Source organism: Megascapheus bottae, chromosome 8 (genome assembly GCF_031878675.1).
Source record: "Megascapheus bottae isolate mThoBot1 chromosome 8, mThoBot2.hap1, whole genome shotgun sequence".
NCBI lineage: Eukaryota > Metazoa > Chordata > Mammalia > Rodentia > Geomyidae > Megascapheus > Megascapheus bottae.
The window spans coordinates 23,598,036-23,619,717 of NC_143516.1; the positions used below are offsets into that span (position 1 = coordinate 23,598,036).

A 21,682-nucleotide genomic window follows, 5' to 3' on the forward strand; every position below is an offset into this window, starting at 1 on the left:
GGGGTTCAAGGGTAGGGCAGTAGCCTTGAGCTGAAGAGCTCAGAGACAGTGCCCAGGCCCACTTACAGAAGATTTATGGCATCTTACAGGTAATGTATTTGACAAGATGGTGTATGTAAAGAAAAATTAGAGCTAAGTAGATTAAAATGTGAAGAAAACATGCAAGAGAGTGAATATATACCATACAAGGCTAAGTAGGATATGTATACTTCCATGTATATTTGTATGTTTTGTCTTGATGTGTTGTTATCCAGAAAGACTTTTTTTTTTTTGCCAGTCCTGGGTTTGAACTTAGGGCCTGAGCACTGTCCTTGGACTTTCTCAAGGCTAGAGCTCTATCACTTGAGCTTCAGCACCACTTCCAGCTTTTTTTTTTTTTTTCTATGTATGTTGTACAGAGGAATCGAACCAGGGTCTTCGTGCATGCTAGGCAAGCACTCTACCACTAGGCCAAATTCCTGGCCCCCCAGAAGGACTGAAGGACATAATCCTTTATGAAACCATTGCTCTTCTGAAATATTTGCTGGAAATTATTGACAGTATTCCCTTCCCCCTAAATATAATCTTAAAATGCTTTAGCTTTGTAAAATATGATGAATAACATTTTTGAAAAAATGAAAAAAATGAAATTTTGAGATTGATTTTTTTTTTTTTTTTTTTTTTTGCCAGTCCTGGGCTTGAGCTCAGGGCCTGAGCACTGTCCTTGGACTTTCTCAAGGCTAGAGCTCTACCACTTGAGCCTCAGCACCGCTTCCAACTTTTTTTTTCTATGTATGTGGTACCGAGGAATCGAACCCGGGTCTTCGTGCATGCTAGGCAAGCACTTTAACCACTAGGCCAAACTCCCGGCCCCGAGATTGATTTTTTTTTTTCTGTTAAACGAGTTATATGCTCCAAAGCCAATTCTTTCAAACTCTGATTCCTGGGAATATGAGTGATATTTAAGGTACAGCTCATATGTCAGCTTTTCTGTGCAGTTTCTAATTCCCACAGAGTAGAATTAATGTCTCAGTGGTTCCCCCCACCCCCCGGGGTCTTCCTGGAAGTTTAATGCCATTTACCAAGGTGGATTTTAAAAGATCTCAGTGTGTCAATTTCTAATAACATATGTTTATCCATGGTAGCAGCCTCATTTTATTGATATATTTAAGATAATGGACTCATTCTGTAGATATTTGTGAGATAATTGAAAATTAATAATACCAAATTTTTAATGAACTAGATCAGGCCCAGCTGGAGGAAGTAGGTCACTAACAGGGTGTTTTTGAAGATTATATTTGGTCCCCAGGTCCCTTTGCCTTTTGTGGCAACCATAAAGTTGTCACATCATACTGGACTGAAACTTGTGTGCCTTGCTTATATATGGTCTTTTGTCACAGTGACAAAGTGAGTAACAGAAAAATCTCAAATCTTAATAAGGAAGGTTTCACATTTTACTTGGATCTTACTCATACATAGTAAAGGGTACATAAAAATGATTTATCAGTAGTGTTCTGCTATCAAGACTTCTCCATTTAGTCAATTGAGAAATAACTTCAGTAAAACCTGGCAGTACAGTGTTGGCTATTTCTGGTCACCTGCTTCAAGCAGTTCATTTGAAATACCGTAAAACCAACTGTGAAAGTCAGACTTCTAGCAGAAAACAAACAAACAAGAAGTCCTCCAGGCTGTGAGAAGTTGCCCTGCTGTGTTGAAGAAAGGGGTCAGGCAGGCCCACAGTCTTTGCTTCTGGCTTTTTCTCATATGGTTGGTTAAAGCATGCATCTACATAGACACAGCTTTTGTTAAAGTAGTTAAACTAAAAAGTGGATCTAAACAGCTTTCAGTTTGTAGAACTGTAAGTATACATACACATTTGTGAATAGTTGTTATCCTTTTGTTACCCTCCCTGAAATATCTTCTTCATGTGAGCTGAGAGTGCTCTATAGGGAAACAAAACAAAAACAACAACAGAGAAACCCAAAGTGCTTCTGTCTTCAAGGATTTCATTGTAGGATAAAATGTTCAGAACAGTCAAATCTTGTTTTAAATTTTTGTGGTACCTACAGCTGTCACTTACTACAGATGAACTTTTTGCTGTTTGGTAGCAGTTAAAAATCACTGGAATGTAGAGGCAGTTGCTTTGTAATTTGACAGGAATCTCACGTTTCTAAGTAAATGTATAAAAATTGAAGAAATTCTTTGGCAGGGTGACTCAGAGTTTCATAGGGGGAAATGAACTTTTAATTTCTGGAGTTAACTTTACAATTTAAAAATAGAGCTGAGATAACTAATACTTTCATGTTTTAAATACTTCCATTGATTGAAACTGAAAAATGTAAAGTTAGGCTTTTGGGTTTCTTTTTTTGTGCTGATTCTGAGGATTTATCTCTGAACTCTTGCTCAAGATGAGAAAATTTCCCACTTATGTAATAACTCCACTTCTGGCTTCTTTTGGAGGTTAGTTAGAGATGGAATTTTCTGCCCCTGCTGACTTTGAACTTCGAATCTCAGATTTTAGCCTCCTGAATAGGATTGTAGGCATAAGCCACTGGTTTCCTGTTTTTTTTTTTTTTTTTTTTATATCATCTATCTATCTATCTATCTATCTATCTATCTATCTATCTATCTATCTATCTTTATTCATTTTTGTGGGTCACTGCCTAGACAGTGTCCCTGAGCTCTTCAGCTCAAGGCTACTGCCCTATCCCTGAGCCTGGGTGCTGTCCCTGAGCTCTTCAGCTCAAGGCTACCACCCTACTCCTTGAACCACAGTGCTACTTCGGGTTTTCTGATGGTTAATTGGAGATAAAGTCTCACGGGCTTTAGTGCCTGGACTGACTTTGAACCACAATCCTCAGATCTCAGCCTCCTGACAAGCTAGGATTTCAGGTGTGAGCCACCACGCCCGGCTCAGGATACTCTTTAGAATTTGATTAGTGGAATTTACTAATGCCTTTTTACCAAATCACAGGGAATGGGGGTGGTGTATTATTTTCTGATTTTTACAAACGAAACACTAGATTGTGAATGCTTTTTGGTCCTAAGCAAAACTAAGAACGCTTCATTATACTTGTAGATGTTTTCCTGAATTATAGTCTACTGAAGGAAGCAATTAAAGGGAAGCCTCATACTTGCTTATCCCAGGGTTTTGGAAGTGAAAACTTGTGGGGAGCCGGAGTGGCCGCCATTACAAGATGGCGCCTGTTTCCTGCCTCACTCCTTGTAAACAACCTCTTAGTTCTCCTTATTTGGTATGTGAGTGCGGGGCCTTTGCTCGCTCCCGCTGCGTCTGTGCGTATGACGCTATAGCCCTGACCAATCCAGAGTTCTAAAATGACCCTGGCAACAGAGCAGCCAATGGTAGAAAGCCCCGTGTTCCTTGGGCTTATATAAGCGGTTGTAGTTCCCCTCCCAGAGCCCCTCTGCTTCAGCTCTCCCTTCAATCAAGTTGCTCTTCAATAAATCGTGATACGAGAAGGATCCTCGGGTGGTGTCCGTTCTTCCCTGCTGGTCAGGGGTGCCGGGCGCCGCAACTGGTGCCGAAACCCGGGACCTGCGGAGGGGCCGAAGAGGATCCAGAACTTGACACGTGAAGAGGACTCCTTCTAGGGACAGGAATCCCCCCATTGGGTACCGCAGCGACTCGTAAGAATATTGGAAAACAGCAGACACTCAAAGAGGACAATGATGACCATTCTCCTGCTGGTGATGATGCTAGTAGATCCGATGATGGCCCAGGAGAGGATTTTGTGGGCACTAATGAAGACCTTTCCAATACCGATGCCTGTGAAGCATGATGCTCGTGTTTTCCCATATTTTTTTACAACTAATTCATCCTTGCAGCTACCCTATCTTCCTATGGACCGACAGTTGGGCAATTATACGTTGCCGGTGTCTTTGAATGAGTCTTTATGTTTCACAGTGGAATGATATGATAGCTGTTGTGTAAAATTGAGCCACCAAGAATTGGGAGTTTTTTCAAGAAATGAATCTGCACGAGAGGTTGTGTTTTTGTCAGGATTGGCACCCATTTCGTCGGATGGGCAGGCATCTACCTTGCCATTGTTTGCCCCCAAGTGTAAAAGTGAGCTTAAGTAGCCTTGGGAGTGGACAGGCTGTCAAAGTTCCCGAGGGAGCAAGTTGAATAACCACTTGTCCTTTTCACCAAAAATAATGGAGGAAAAGGATTCTTTGGTTCCGTTGCGGCGACGTCACCGAAGGGACTTTGGAATTACAGCATTGGTGGTGTTGATATCCACAGTCCTTGCGGCAGCTGCTGCATCTGCCACCGCCCTGGTAACTTCTGTCCAGACGGCAGGGACAGTGAATCAACTTTCGGAGTCGGTGGCGGTGGCAGTGAACACTCAGAATAATCTCAATCAACATTTGTATCGCGGAATCATGATTCTTAATCAGCGAATAGATCTTGTTCAGGAACAGGTGGATTTGTTAAAACAATATGCTTCGCTTACTTGTATTAGCTCACATGCTGGTTTATGTGTAACTTCCTTGGAATATAATAATTTTTCTTATGCTGCTAATTTATCAAGGCAGTTGGGTCAAATGTTACTTGGACAATGGTCACATGATTTTGAAAATCTTACCAGTCAATTGAGATATGAAATTATGGTAATTAATTCTACCAGGGTAAATGTGGCCCCCTTTCAGGAAGTCACTGAATGGATATTGCAAGCATCCTCCTGGGTAAAAGAATGGGCTGGAAGTTTAGCCTTATTGGGATTAATAATATGTGGGTTGGGAATTTTATGTTGGATACTCTATAAAATGTATCATAAGCAAAAGAGAAACAATGCAGTTATAAAGCAAGCTTTTGCAGCATTGGAAATGCATGAATCCCCCCAGGCTTGGATAAGCATGCTTTAATTATAAGAATGTGTGGGGTTGCCCTTGACTGTACTGTTGCATGGGTTTTACAAATATGAGTAGGGGGCACTGGTTTCTCCTGCACTCACTGCCTTAGAGCAAGGATGCTCTCCCCAGGTATAACTGGCAGCTATAAATGCCAATTAAGACTGCCCTGTACTGCCTTTGCACCCTCGAGACCTTGGTCTATTGCACGAGGAATAGGAGTATGGACAGCCAAGAGTTGTGAAATGCTGGACAAAGTACCACTCCTGACCCTAACAGGTCAGGGAGAGCATGTGCGTTAGCATATGGGTTTGCGCCCCTAGCCCATCTCCACAAAGGGGATTGAGGACCTGGAGGGGAGGGATCCAGGGTTGGCCTCCTGGGTCACTCCTCTAAAGTAGGACCTCAAGTTTCACTTCGGAGGACAGCACCTCTACTCTCTTCACAACGGGTATGTTGGCTTGCTGCAACTAAACTAAAAGGGGGAGATGTGGGGAGCCGGAGCGGCCGCCATTACAAGATGGCGCCTGTTTCCTGCCTCACTCCTTGTAAACAACCTCTTAGTTCTCCTTATTTGGTATGTGAGTGCGGGGCCTTTGCTCGCTCCCGCTGCGTCTGCGGGTGGTGTCCGTTCTTCCCTGCTGGTCAGGGGTGCTGGGCGCCGCAAAAACTGGCACAAAGGAAGGAAGGAAAATACTCATGAAGATAGGAAATATTTTAGGATCCCCTCCTCCCATTGACATCACCGATGAGTGATACTCTGGGATACTCTGGGAGACTGGGAGGTTAATACGCCTGCTATTGATAAATACAGTGAATTGTTCAGGGAAATTCTTTACAGCTATTTTCAGCTGAATTATGCTATAATTATAGTATATTTCTCAGTAAAAACTAATCATTAAAACATGCAACAAGGCTTTTAAAGCATATCTGGGAACTGTGGATATATAGATCAAACACAAATCTGGACAGTTCAGATTATTTTAGAGGAACATTGTTTTGATTAATTGAAGCATTTAAGTAATTTGATTACTTAAATATGATTGGAAGTTAGTAATGAAAAGAAAAAATGTATATTAATAGTACCTAACATGTTCTGAAGGTCTTTCCAGAGCTTGGTTTAGATGCTTTGGTTTATGACTTAGCTGTATGACTTTTGTGTTTGTGGCCTCCAATGATGGATGTGGTGATCAAAGTACTGAGTTGTAGTTACTTGACTATATAATCATAATTAAAATTTCCCCTTTAAAATAATAAGCAAGTTACAGTTGACTTATATATATATTTTGTGCCCCGAGCTTCAGACTTTGGTGTATTTTACTTATTGCTTAATTCCCTACAGAGCAAATTCATCGAACTGAATTCATCTATTAATGACAAATAGCACATGACTAGTCTCAGAAGGGAAAAATTAGTTCTAGGTACAGAGCAACAAACTGCTTTGGGTTCATTTAACTTGTTTGATGTGTGCTTTTTTTTTCTTCTTAATGCGCTTAGCAAATTACTTTGTCTCTTACTATTTTTAAAGCAGCGTCAGTACTTTTGATGTTAGTTTGTGATTTGCCATTATCTCTTTGGTTTTAGAAATAACAAAAGGCAAATGTGCTTCATGAATTGCAGCTACTGATTTTTAAACTCATGTCTAATTTTTGTTTGAATGCAGTCTTTTTATTTACTGTTATCTTTTTTTGTTAGATCTTGTGAAATTAATCAGCCTGTTTTTTTTTTTTTTTTTTTTGCCAGTCCTGGGCCTTGAACTTAGGGCCTGGGCGCTGTCCTTGGACTTTCTCAAGACTAGAGCTCTACCACTTGAACCACAGCACCATTTCTAGCTTTTTTTCCCCTACGTATGTGATATGGAGGAATCAAACCTGGGTCCTCATGCATGCTAGGCAGGCACTTTAGGCCAAACTCCTGACTATGTAATCAGCATTTAAGTGACTATACTGTATCTTGGTTATGAGAATTTAATATAGGTACATGTGAAAATTCAGATACAGAATTCTTGCCTTTCCTTCTTTGTAAATAGTTCAAATACTATCAGCTTTAAATAAATATTTTAAATTGACTATCAGCAGAAATTTGAAGCTACTCTTGGAAAAGTGAATAATTTTTGCGTATTTCATTTTTTGGGGAAGTCACTCATTCACTATTAATTAAATCTGTATCTGTGTGTGTGTGCCGCCCCCCCCCCCCCACACTGCTACTAGGGCTTGAATTCAGGGCTTGGTACTAAGCTTCTTTGTTCAGTGTTAGCACTCTACCACATTCTGGCTTTTAGGTGGTAAAAGTCTCATGGACTTTCCTGCCTAAAGCTGGCTTGGAATTCTGATCTTGATATCTCAGTCTCTGAATAGCAAGGATTTTAAGAGGTGTAAGACACTGGTACCCAGCTCACAATGTACTTTTGTTGAATGATTTCTTCTTTTTTTTAATTAAAATATTTTATTAACACTGATTTTATTTATTATTTATTTATTTTTGTGGGTCATGGGGCTTGAACTCAGCCTGGGCACTGTCCCTGAGCTCTTCAGCTCAAAGCTACCACCCTACCCCCTGGGCCTGGGCGTTGTCCTTGAGCTTTTCAGCTCAAGGCTACCTACCACCCTGCTCTTGAGCCCAGCTCCACTTCCCGTTTTCTTGAGGTTAATTAGAGATAAGAATCTCAGGTTCTTTTGGCTTTGGACCTTGATCCTCAGATCTCAGCCTCCCGAGTAGCTAGGATTACAGGCATGAGCCACTGCGCCCGGCTTAATACTGTTTTATTAGCACTGATTTTTTTACATTATATTTCAAATGTCAGATTTAACAAACAAGTATTCAAGAATAGAATCTCTAAGCAATCACTGGCATATAAATTTAGAACAAAATTAAAATTAAGCTGAGACTTTGTATGTCATAGATACATATCAATCTATATATAGATTATTTATAGAATATATATCCCATCATATATTTATGTGTCTATATAGTTATATTTGTATCTTGAATGATTTCTTAATGCAGCCAGGTTTTATTGATTTCTAGTACATTTATTTAGGAAATAAACACACATAAATTCATACACACATGCATACACACTCACAAATGCATACAGTCACAGAGTATTTGTAAGACACTAATGAAAAAACATCCTAATTGTTTCAGCTGTTTTCCTTATATTACGTGGGAAGTTCTGATTCCCTGTAGAGCTTTAAAATTGAATGAGAATTAGGGGTCCTGTAGATCATCCTTCATTGTATGAAGAAAATTATGAACAGGTTACTGTCTTTGTTTTATCTTGCATTAAATATTGGGTTAAGAACTTAACCATGCAGGAATTTTATTTTCTACTGATGTAATGTCCCTATAAACTATTCCGTAGGATGCCAGTCCTATTGCTGTATAGGTTTGCCTCCTGTCACTATTAATCTTGGCTCCATTCAGCACTGGCCTTGTATCTTTTTGGCAGACATTTGAAGTCTTTGCAGGTTTATGAGGTAACGGGTAATTGTTTGACTTCCTAGTTAACAGTCTGTTGTGACCCAGTCTGTTGTATTCCAGGGATTGTTAAACAGCTAAGTTGGCACTCACCCTAAGGAAAGGAAGCTTATTTGCCTTATTGTAAGCATTTGTTGGAGTAAGATACCTGCTTGGATATGTTGATATATAGTTTGATCTGAGTGTAAATCAGACCTTGCTGCTATGGCCAAGTGTATTTCATATTTAGAGCTATCAGTATTAATGGCTCTGTCTTGCACAACAGGGAAAATATAGTAGAACACTGTACACTCATTGTTGATATAAATAGGAAATTTAGTGTTTTACTATTTGGTCATCATCAGGTTATTTTCTTTCCAGTATAGTTTGTCTCTTCAGTCACATTATGTTTGGGATGAGGATAAACAAGTCATGTAAGTTCTTGGCCTTCAGCTATTTAGTGAGTTAGACTAATGAGTCCAGTAGATTAAAACAATGACAATTTTAAAAGTAGTAATATGTATTATTATGGTACCTACAAATTTAAGAAGTGAAGTTGAGAAACTCAGTGACTTACAGAAAAAAGGAGTAGGCTGGGCACTGGTGATTCATACTTGTAATTTTAGCTGCTTAGGAGGTTGAGATCTGGGGATTGAGGTTTGAAGCCAACCAGGGCAGGAAAGTTGATGAGACTCTTACCTACAATTAAGTACTAAAAAGCCAGAAGTAGAGTTGTGGCTCAAATGGTAGAACACTGGTCTTGAGCAAAAAAACTTAGGGACAGCTCCCAAGCCCTGAGTTCAAGCTCCAGGACTGGCACCAACCTCCCATCTCACCAAACAACAACAACAAACAGGTGGGAAGAGGAGATGAAATGAGTGTAAGCTGTGTCAACATTTCCTGTATTTGTAGCTAGAAGTGACTGCATAGGCAGGGTCTTCACACTAACTAGAAGAGTTAATTATCCAAAAGTCAGTACTAATACCATTGAAACTGCTAAGTTATGACCAAGTGAAAGGAAGGAAAAGTAGAAGATAATTGTAAACAGGTCAGATCTGAGCTTCCTGAGTAGTTAGGATTACAGATATGAGCCCCCTGTGCTGGCTTGTTTTCAAGATAGATTCTTGCTTCCTGTTAGGGTCTGTGCCTGGGTCTAGATAAAACTTTTTAGGTCTTTCTTTTATTACTAGGATGAAAGACATTTACCACTGTTCCCAGTTCTTGCTCTAAAATGGGTCTTTTACCTTTGCTGGCTGGCTTTGAACTGCGATGTACTCCCAATCTCAACTTCTAGGTGGCCATGATTACAGGTGTGAGCCACCAGCAAATTAGGAAAATTCAAGTTATGACATAAATTACCAAGATCTGGAGAAAATTTAGAGAAATTGGTACAGTCATTTACTGTTGACAAGACTAAGTGCAGCCATCTTGGAAAATAATTTGGTAGTATCAAGTAAAACAGACCTTACCACCCTAGCGAGGACCCCCTGCTTAGGAACTTTCTCTAGAGATGACTGTACCAGTGCATTGGAGAGATATGAAAGTAGTCATTGAGACATATACAATAGCAAAATGTTGGCAGCAACCTATGATTTAGGAAAAAATAAGGAATATTTTGAATGGAGTACTATGTAGGAATTGAAAAAAATGAACATTGACTTGTCTAGCTGAACATATGAATGTAGAAAAGCTTAATCTTTTAAAAAAGATTATCTTTGGAGCCAGGATTTTGGCCTAGTGGTAGAGTACTTGCCTAACATGCATGAAGACCCAGGTTTGATTCCTTGGTACCACATAACAACATAGAAAAAGCAGGAAATGGTGCTGTGGCTCAATTGGTAGAACTCTAGCCTTAAGAAAGCCCAAGGATAGCACTCAGGCCCTGAGTTCAAGCCCTGGAACTGGCAAAAAAAAATTATCTTTTGTAGTTATACAAAGGAGTTGGCATTTAAGAAAATGGTTTATGAATATAGTATATCTTGAACATATGAACCATCCCTCTCCTGCTGAAAAACCCAGTCTTGAACTAAAACAAGACTGAGTATGGGTGTCATATTTTCATAAAATATGAGAACAGCATTGAGATCATGTAAAACATTACTACTTGTAACTATACCGAAAAAGATAATTCTGAAAAATACTTTCTACTGATTGGCAAATTTTCTGGAGTCCTAAAACTTGATTTTTAAAATCTTGCCTGTTGTATTCCTGAAGACATTCTTAACATCCTGAGGACATTAAAACTACTCCTAGTCTTATTAACATTTTAATGCACTTTGTACAGTATATTCATGTTTGATTTGCTCAATATATTTACTTTTTGAGATAATAGGGTTGCTGGGTTTTAATTCTGATTTAAATTAAGTAATGGCATTCTTTCTGATTCTTAAGTTTTTTTTAAAAATCGCAACTTTATAGTTTGTTTTACAGTATAAAAGTCTAGTTGTTCATTTGTGCAGCAGATTTATTTTTTAATTAGTTGCAAGTAATTTTTTTAACTAAATGAATAAGCTTATGGTTAGATTGCAGTCCTGGGTTTAATCATTGATGTGCATATTCTGTGAACTAATGTAAAACTGGTTTCTCTGGTCCTTTTGTGTTTTACTCTATTGAGAGGGAGAGGGAATTTGATTCCCCCCCCACCCCCCATTTTAAGTGCTTACTAAAGGCTTACAAGATCAATTCAGGAAGAGCTTCACTGTAGAAAAATACTCCACAATTATATATACTCTATATTAATGATGAATAGAGAAGAACACTAGAAAGGATTTAATGCTCAAAAGCTGCACATGAAGCCAGGTGTAGTGGTTCATGCTTGTAATCCTCGCTACTACTCAGGAGGCTGAGATCTGAGGATCAAGGTTCAAAGCCAGCCCGGGCACAATAGAACCCGAGACTCTTTATTTCTAATCTCTAGAAAACGGGAAGTGGGGCTTGGTTCCAGGGTAGGGCAGTAGTGTGGAGCTGAAGAGCTCAGGGACAGTGGCCACCCCCCCCCCAAAAAAAAAAAAAGTTGTACATGACTGAAATTGTTTTTTAAGCATTATTTGTAAACGTGCTTTTTTAACTAGCAAGATTATTTATAAACATGGTTATAAAACTGCACTGAAGGATTTTACTAGCAAAAACAGAAAGTAAGAGTGAATGAAGAAAAAAAGTGATACTACTTTATACAAATATTCCAGCCAAGCCTAGAAGTTACAGTTTTCTTCTCAGGGAAGTTGTTCTCTACTGTGAATTGTTCAGCAATTGGCAGCAACACAGAAAACTGCCCTTCTAACCCTTCTCAGCACACAAATGAAATAGCTAGATCCCATCTTTAAGAAAGTGCTTTATTGCATTTTTCACTTAAACACATCAAGGGCCTGCAGTGATTTTGCTGTAAGGTAACCGTAAGAGCATTTACAAAACGTCATAGAAGCATACACAATCCCTTTATCTTTCTGTGTATCAATATAGATGCAAACGTAGCTTATTTGGTAATAAATACATCCATCTTGCTCACTCTCTGTTGCTCCTTGAATCAGTTTTTGGTTTTTGTTTACCTACTCCAAAGGAAGTTACATGCAGTTAATTTAAGAGTGTTTGTCTTCCCTTCCCCCCACCCCAAATACCTAGGGCTTGAACTCAGGGCTTCAGACTGTCCTTGGACTTTCTCAAGGGTAGAGATCTTTGAGCCACAGCACCACTTCTGGCTTTTTCTGTGTATGTGGTACTGAGGAATCAGCCCCAGTCCTTCGTGCATGCTAGGCAAGCACTCTACCACTAAGCCAAACTCCCGGCCCCTGTGTTTGTCTTTTTAGGTGATAATCTCATAGGCTTATTTGTGCCAGCCTTAATAACATACAGACCTACCAAAGTAAATCTCCAACACAGATTATTTTTTCTTTCTCTTCCCACAGACATTTTTCTCATGAATATTAACAATTTGTTGATATGTTTTGAAGATATTATAAGCTGACAAGCTGGGAAACAATTGTGTAATCTTTTTGGTATTCTGTTTAATTTATGAAGATGAAAGATTGTTCTACTAACATGTAGATAAGACAAGTAGTAAGTGAAAGCATGTTTACAGTAGCCTTGTTACATGTATTTTATGTGCTTTAAACTGGAAAAATTACCTAAAATAACAAAGTGACTATTTATGTACCTAGATATAGACACACCTGGTCTTTTCACCTACTAATAGTATAAGCATTTTCTTTTTAGTTTCTTGCTTGCTTTCTATATTTCCTGTGTCATCTATAGGACTTACTTTGCTGAAATAATTCAGACTGTACCTTCTGAGCTTTTAAATTAGTTTTTCTATTAGACAAATTTTTTGATTATCTTCCATTAAATCAGTAAAATAGGTGTTATGTAATTGAACAAAAGTTCCTTTGCTTATTATTTTTGTATTTTACCCATTAGGCCAAGTTACCATCATTATTGGAACTTGTTTTGCAATTACAATCTTTGGAGACAGAAATGTTGCCTACAAAATACTGGGAAGATTTTTTTTTCTTTGTGTGGTTTTTTTTTTTTTTTTTGTAGTGTATGAATTGGGAACTTGATTCACAGATTGATTTTTGGCATTTGATTCTCAAAGAACGTGGGAGTACCAGCTTTATTTTGTGAGTGACTGCAGATGCCTTCTTACCATTTGAGCTTCTTTGTCTTTTTAATAAATGATCTGTCTGAAATTTTAAGCCAAGTAGGATACAAAGGAATTCTTGGTTTCAAAGTTGGCTTTAATTTTGTATTGGAAAGGCAATTTTGTATTGGCTGTATGTTAGCTGTTGAAGTTTATCACCTCCTTCCTTCAACTTAAACAATTAAAGGAGAAAAATGAGGGATTGATTTTGTGTACTGAGAAAAAAAAAATTTGAAGGGATCTCCAACGTCGTGCTTGTGACTTGCCTGGAAAGCACTATGAATAAGATGATCGAAGGACTACAACTTCAAATGAGTGATGTAGTGTGGGTTGCCTGGTTTAAAAGCTTTTTTCTTAAAACCCACTTATTTTAACTACTTATGAAAGATGGCAGGTTGAGAAGGGTAGGAAGCCAAGGATAATTAAAAGCATCAGGATGGCTTCCATTTTATCTTAGACAATGTCGATAAAACTGAAACAGCTGTGATTCCAAATAGGATATAAATTTCCCAAGTTGGGGTAGTGTATTTTATGAGCTGATTCAATAAGGAACTCTGTGCATATGTTTTTGGTGACTTTCAGTTTTCACAAAAATGTGAACTATTAATGGCTCTTTCATATTGCTAAACAAAAAATGGTGTGCTTTTGGCTCTGTGAAGCAAATAGCCTTGAGAGATGGGCTTGCCTAGGAATTGACTACATTTTTTTGTGGGAGAATGGGTGAAAAGGGCAGTTTCCTGTGTAGCTGCCAAAAGGTCTGGACAATTTGTAGTAGCTTGTGGCTAGAAAACAACTTCTGTGAGGCCATACTCAGTAACTCCAAATTGGATCTGGGTATGTGGGAGAAAGTGCTCATTTTCCCTAGTTAGTAGCCTTCATGGAAAATTTAGTAAGTGAATTTTTAATCTCAACCACTTGAAATGATGTTTTGACTGATTTTTGGATAAGTCTGAGGAAATGCATTTGAGTTAGCCCAAGTGGAAAATAATGTGGTGCTTAAGAAGGTAGCGTTGTATTATAACCTTCTACTTCATTGGTAATCTGTTTTTTTTTTTTTTTTTTTTTCCTTTTTCCTCTTGTCTTCAGTGAGGGTGAATCTTGCATGTAAACCATGTATTTTATACTAACAGGTTTGGTTTACAGCTTTTTCAAAGTTAAATGAGTATAAGTTCCCCACCCTGCTGCCCAAGTTCACTTACGAAATTTGGTCCATTTTGGGATTCGTTGCATGAAATATCTCTGTACCGACTGTTAACTGGCCATTTATTAGGAATTCCACTTTCCCAAACATGATGCTGATGTTCCTGTCATTGGTATATCGCTTATTTCTCTGGATAAGGGTAGAGATTACAAAGGATGCTATATAATTACAAAGTGAGGAGAGCAGGGATTTGGAATCCATCATGTAATTCCTCATGATTTCAAAGTAGTAACTATCCTAGATTGTGGAGTGAAAGTTCGTTAGAGGTTATTCTTGCAGAATGGACTTGGATATGTGAGTGAAGATATACTTGGTTTGATGCAGTGCTTTTACTAAGCTCTTAGACGCAGCATGTGTACTGATATAGCAGTGTATTGCAAGAAAACACAGTGGTCTGAATTAGCAATTGGCTGTAATTATTTTGTTACCTAGATGCTCCAGATTTTGCTCTACTTTGTTGGCCTTATACTTTAAATTTAAGATTAGCTGATTGAAACATAACTTTTTACTTGTTTTTTTCTCAATGAATTTTTGCTAAATAGCCTATGCTCATAATGTGGCATTTCTCACCCCTGAGAAGATGGATTGTCTAGGAGGTGATGGCTGGGGATGTGGTAACTTGAAGGGCATTCCAGTAGTATCTAGAAAGAAAGAGGGGGCTAACTTCTGGACAGCTCATCACAACAAAATGTCAGAATTGTAGAGTTTAGAAACATTTAGATCCAGCTCCAGGCTACATCAGACTTCCTCCCAGGCCAATTCTGACTCCATGAAGTTTCTCATAACAATTGAAAAATGTTCCCTTTTCCTTCTAATGAGGAGAAAGACTATGTTTCTTCATTCAACTCTAAGCTAAATGATAAGATACTGACTTTCCATTAAAATTTACCTTTCGGGGCCGGGAGTTTGGCCTAGTGGTAGAGTGCTTGCCTAGCATGTACCAAGACCCGGGTTCAATTCCTCGGTACCACATACATAGATAAAAAGCTGGAAGTGGTGCTGAGGCTCAAGTGATAGAGCTCTAGCCTTGAGAAAAGTCCAAGGACAGTGCTCAGGCCCTGAGCTCAAGCCCAGGACTGGCAAAAAAAATAAAAAAATAAATAAAATAAAATTTACCTTTCACCATTTCCTGCCTTTGCTGGCTATTTTGGACTTACAGAAAATTGCATCTTAAAGTACTTATTACTTGTCTTATCCTTCTTTCACAGCCTAAGAGTGGTAAATAAAACCTTGGCATGGGTTGAGGAGAATCCAAAGAAGGGAAGGAATAGCATCTAAAGAGAAGCTTCACTTAATGAAATTTTGCCTGGGAGAAACCTCTTAGTACATTTCAGAACAACATTGCAGTTGTAAAGTTGTAATTACTGTACATAAACCTGTAATTGTGTTTTTTGGTTTTTTTTTTTTTTTGGTGGGTCATGGGGCTTGATCTTGGCTTGGGCGCAGTCTGGGAGCTCTTCAGCTCAAGGCTACTCCCTACACTGGAGCCAAGCTCTACTTCGTGTTTTCTGGAGGTTAATTGGAGATAGGAGTTTAGGGTTCTTTTGTGCCTGGGCTGACTTTGAACCTTGATCCTCAGATCTCAGCCTCTTGAGTAGTTAGGATTATAGGCATGAGCCACCTCCTGGTTAAGCCTGTAACTTGAGCACATAAGTTGAATTAAAGAAACTGTATAAAATGAGATATTTAGAAACTTCTGAACCCAATATCTGTTGTATATTTGTCCTGTTTTAGTTGAGACATTAGTTTTTTAATACTTTATCATTTCATATGTTTTGGGATCTAACATCTGTGATTTTGCATAAATGTAAAAAGTCTTTGATATTTAATATCTTTGTAAGTATTTGGAGATCTGTACCTTCCTTTCTTGCCCTTTCTCCTTCAGTAGTTTGTGTTTTACTCTATACCGACTTCTATTTTTATGCTTGTTTGTATGTATCTTCATAAAGTAGTGGATTGTAATCATGGGCTTACTTCCTGAGTTCCATTGTAGGTTGTCATATCTGAGCACAGTACTGGCATATACTATACTAGCTGTTTCTTCCTTTTTTTCCATATATTTTTTATTGTAATTAATAGGAGGGTTACATTATATTCACCAGATAGAAGGTGCATTACTTCACATACATTGATACTCTTTCTCATGTCTTGGTCCCCATTTCCCTTCTCCCACCTCACCCCTCTTCTTGTTTTCCTCCCTTCCCTATCCTACTTCAAATAACCAAATACACATATATACAATATATCAGATAACAAGGTGAACAATATGAGGTAACCAAGGGACAGCAAAAGAGATGAGAGATAACGTCGTACATTAAGGACAACAATCACACATTATATGACTTGTTTCTGTATCCTGGAGGTCCTTTCATTTAGCATCATTCTATATGGCCTTAGGTATCTAGGTTTTGTTCTATTATAAATCTCTGCTAGGAGAGCCCAAGGTTTCTACTGATTATGACAAATGAGGGAAACCATTGAGCCTGTGTCCTTTGAGTCTGGCTTTCTTAATATGATTTTTTCTAAGTCTTTCCATTTCCTTACAAATGGGGCAATATCTATACTAGCTGTTTCTTAAAGTTTGAGTAATTGAATGGTAGATGAAAAGCAGGTATCTTAATAGTCTTAACAACAAGTACTGGAAAATGGTTAGGCTGATGATTGAAACTTATTGTTTTGGGGAAAGACCCTAAATAAGTGAAGTATAAGAATTATTAACATTTGTGTGACTATATTGTTTTTAGTGTGCATATTCTTTTTTTTTTTTGGCCAGTCTTGGGTCTTGAACGAACTCAGGCCCTGGTCACTGTTCCTGAGGTCAAGGCTAGCCTCTACTGTAGCACTATTTCCGCCTTTTTCTGTTATGTGGTACTGAGGAATCGAACCCAGAGCTTCATGCATGCTTGACATGCACGCTTACCACTAAGCTACATTACCACATATTCTTTTTGGTTCTGGGGATCTGGAAGAGTGAAGCTGACGGAATTATATTCTGTCTGTATCCACCAATCCAAAAGGTATTTGTTTTCCACCCAAGCCTTTACCAAGGAGTAGCTTTTTGTATGTTCTTGAGTATGATCCTGCCTATTTCCTAGCATATGGATTTAATTCTATATTTCTTTACTCTTTGTGTGTGTACATGCATGTACACATGCGTGTGTGCACACCCACATGTTTATATGTTTTCTTTATCCCTGTGAGGAAGAACTGTTCCCTGTGATAAAATTGCCCTTGAAATCCTGCAGTTGAGTTCTTGATGGAGCTCCTTGTAACGCCTTGGATTCTGGGGTCCATTTGATTTTTAGGGCAGTATGTTTCCTTCTACTGACTGAATTCAGATGGAGAGAGTACTGTTTTACTTCAGGGTTTATTCTCGTGTAATGGATAAGAATAAATAGCAACTCTATAAGGTCTGTTATTTTGCTTTTCTGTTGAATTATATGAAAGCATTTAGAAAACACTTGGGTTCAGTCTAAAGGTAAATTGTGAGAAGAGTTCTTTTCAGTAAAAAGCCTGTTAGCAGAACACTGGTGCTTATCCTTTGTGGCCATGCCTTTGGACTTTACCCTTGCAAATTGAGTGTGCCTGAATGCACAGGTGTTTGCATGGTTGAACAAATTCTACTTAGACAATAAACCGTTATGTCTGATCATGATTAGAGAAGTAGAGCATATTTACACATGGACTACTTTGGTAAGAGGGTTAGAATGAATATTGCTAAACATTTAACGAAAGGGAAAACACAAGTACTTTTTTTTTCTTGCCAGTCCTGGGGCTTTAACTCAGGACCTGGGCACTGGCCCTGGGTTTCTTTGCTCAAAGTTAGCACTTTACCATTTTAACCACAGCACCACTCCCGACTTTTTCTGTGTGTGTGGTGCTGAGGAATGGAACCCAGGATTTTGTGCATGCTAGGCAAGCACTCTACCACTAGGCCAACTTCTGGCCCCGGAAGTATTTTTTGAGAGAGTATATTTTGTTTACTAGTACATACTCTTAAAATTATTGAAATTAAACTCATCAGAATTGTCTTAGCCTGGACATATTTTCTTCTCTTTTTTCTTTCCTGAATGACACCACGTTTTTCTTCTCCCTGCTTTGGGTAACAGAGTTTATTTTATTTTATTTTTCTCTTTTCTTTCTTTTTTTTTATTGTAATTAGTAAAAGGGTTACATGATATTTGCCAGATAGAAGATGCATTAATTCACATACATTGATACCCTTTCACATGTCTTGGTACCCATTTCCCTCCCCTCTCCACACCCCCAGTAACAGAGTTTATTAAACAGAACATTTGATTTACTTATTGGGAGACAGTTTTAATTCAATTATGGTTGAGAACAAAAGGAACATTCAGTTTCCAGCATCAGATAATAGATATGTTGGGGTCTATAAGTTTTTGCTTTATTTTCATGTGCAAAGTTGATGTCCAGGATAGTGGAGATGTATGCTGACTAAGCAGCACTGTAGGATATGTGGGGATCATTACCCTCTAGCTATGATCTTAAACTGAGAAAAGTCCCTTGGGGTGCTTTTGTTTGTGTGCTTGAATGTAGGCTGAAGTAAAGTTAGGGAGATGTAATATTATATAGGGAACTGGAGCCAGACAAGTAGTAGAAAGAGTTGAGGTGCAGTGGTGGCTTATGGATCCCAGCTGCTCTAGGAAAACAAGGGAGGCTGTGCAGTGTGTGAGAGAGAGGAGCACAGCCCAAACATCCTTGCAGTTAGGGCTCAGCAGGGTTTAAACTGCATTGATAGGAGACATTCAGAGGTTGAGGTATGTGAAATTGAGACTGTGGGAAGGTTATAGGTCTCCAGCTGGGTTTATCAACAGTTTCTTGTCTTTTTAAAGGGCCATGGCTAACATTTAAGAGGGAAGCAATTAAACATCAGGAAAGTCAGGGCTTGTAGCCTTATGAGGAATTTCTATGGAGTAAAGAAAAACCTCCTGTGGGAGAGAAGCTAAAATCATGGTTGAGGTAGTCTCCTGACCGTGATTTGTAGAAGAGTTGAGGTTGGGTTTAGCACTGTGACTGCCAAAGTTTAAGCTTAGTCTTGATCAGTGGATCACACATGGTCCTTTGGAAACTTTCCATTAAACTGGAATGTTTACCATGTATTATCTGGCTTGTGATGTAAATATTTTACTGTAGGTCACAACTGGAAAAATTTGGAAGCTTAGAGTGTGACTGTGGGAATAGGAAGTGAGATGTCAGGGAGGACAAGATCATTGCAGTTTAAAGTAGAAACACATATAAACACACACCGTTTTCTAAACCTTAGAGAAAGGAAGCAGGTTTGTACGTTGTGAATAAAAAGTGTTTTGATTTGGAATGCATTATTTATGGTGGAAATTTGGAATTCAGGCTTTTCCCCTGGTGGGGGAAGCCTGGTGGAAGAAAGTACTGATTGTGTTTTTGGCACAGCATCCATTGTCTCCAGCTTCACAGACTGAAAGATTCTTGTCCATCTGCAGAATCTGACAGTGAGGAGAGATGTGATGTGCTTCAGATCATAGGGAGAAAACTTTCTCGGACTTAGTACACAATACACGTAATTGGCAATAGAAAACAAAAAGAACTGATTGCTAGAGATTTTTGTGGGTAATAAACCCTGTTGTAAAAGATCAAGTAGGCACAGTATATTGAATTGTGTTTGCCATTGAAGTAGAAGATTTACAGGTAAAGTTTTAGGTACTTTCAGATACATTCAGACTTTTCCATGGGGGAAAATGGTGATAATAATAGCTAACTAACATTACTGAGTGTTTTATATGAGAAATTGTCGTGGTCTTTGAATTACTTTATCAGTCTGGAGGACCGGGTACTGCATTTTCTTAGCTTTCTCTTACAATAAGGCCAGATTCTGAAGGCCTGAGCTTCATATCTAGTTTCATTTTGGCTAGCCCCATCACATTCCCCACAGTACCCCAAGCCTGAACTGCCTGCTGCTGCATAATGAGTTTTTCAGGCTTTTGGAATATGACCCATCATGAGCCTCTGGGACTGCTTGTAGATAGAAATACAGAATTTGTGCTGCTTCAGGACTGCCACATAGTAAGTAAAGGTTTGGAGATGCAAATGTTAATCTCCCAAGGATGGTTCTGATAGTATTTATTACTGGAAAATTATAGGTATAGGACTAACCAAACAGTGCAGCTGGGTGACTGGGAGGTTTCTAGGGCCAAGAAGTATTTGTGTACTAAACAGCATTGGGTGGGCTAAAAGATTCAAGCTGCAAGCTGCATTCCAGGACTAGTTGAGAGCCATGACCAATAATGACATCACTGTCATAGGTGCCAAATGATTCTCCTCTTTTTCCAATGAAGTCTGCTCATGCTTAAAAGAAAAAAAAAAACAGTAGTGTTTAAAGCATTGCTATGAATTCTGTTGTGAAAATAATTATGAAATCTAACTCTGGGTGTGTGTATTAGAGGTTGGGAGGTGATAATAGAATGGTTTTTGGAAACCATTTAGTTCCAGAAATTCCAGTTTTAGGTTACTCAAGTTTAATCACTCCCAAAAGGCTTTTGTGAGGAGGAGCTGGGGCAAGGGTAGGAATTTCAGACCAGATGAGAAAAATAGCTGTGGACAATTGAAATTTGCCCTTTGGTTCTCCTCTCAACTGAAATCTGGGCTTTTGGAGTTTTTGAGGCAATTCTTGATTTCTAGGGTAGTTCCTAGAGACTGATTTAAAATGTCAACCTTGGATTCAAGATATTGGTTTTAAATGTGTCATTAAATAATTGTGTGTGTGTGTGTGTGTGTGTGTGTGTGTGTGTGTGTGTGTGTGTGTCCTGAGGCTTGAACTCTGGGCCTGGGCGCTATTCCGGAGCTCTTCAGCTCAAGGCTACTTCCCTACCCCTGAGCCACAGTTCCGCTTCCCATTTTCTAGTGATTAGATGGAGAAAAGAGCCTCAAATACTTTAGTGCGCCGGCTGGTTTTGAACTGAGATCCTCAGATCTCAGCCTCCTGAGTAGCTGGGATTACAGGCATGAGCCACTGTGCCTTTCTTTTTTCCTTTCCTGTGTATGTGGTACCAAGGAATAGAGCCCAGGGCTTTGTACATGCTAGGTGAGCACTCTACTACTAGGCTACATTCCCAGCCCTAAATAATGTTTTAATGATAAATTTAATGTTCATTGAATAGAACTTGGAATACAAATAAAAGTTCAAAATAGCCAGCCTGTCTGCCTGCCTGCCTGCCTGCCTGCCTGCCTGCCTGCCTGCCTGCCTGCCTGCCTGCCTGCCTTCCTTCCTTCCTTCCTTCCTTCCTTCCTTCCTTCCTTCCTTCCTTCCTTCCTTCCTTCCTTTCCTTCCTTCCTTCCTTCCTTCCTTCCTTCCTTCCTTCCTTCCTTCCTTCCTTCCCTCCCTCCCTCCCTCCCTCCCTCCCTCCCTCCTTCCTTCTTTCTTTCTTTTCTTTCTTTCTTTTTTTTTTAAACCAGTCATGGTGTTTGAACTCAAGGCCTGGTTACTCTCCTTAAGCTTTTTCATACAAGACTAATACTACTACTTTGAGCCACAGCACCATTTCTGG

The 21,682-nt window shown here is 38.9% G+C and overlaps 1 protein-coding gene across 14 annotated transcripts in view; it reads left to right on the plus strand.

The window, feature by feature from the left end:
* The window catches only part of Epb41l2 (erythrocyte membrane protein band 4.1 like 2), a 163,571-nt gene that overhangs the window by 20,410 nt on the left and 121,479 nt on the right, over positions 1 to 21,682 (plus strand). The window lies entirely within an intron of this gene.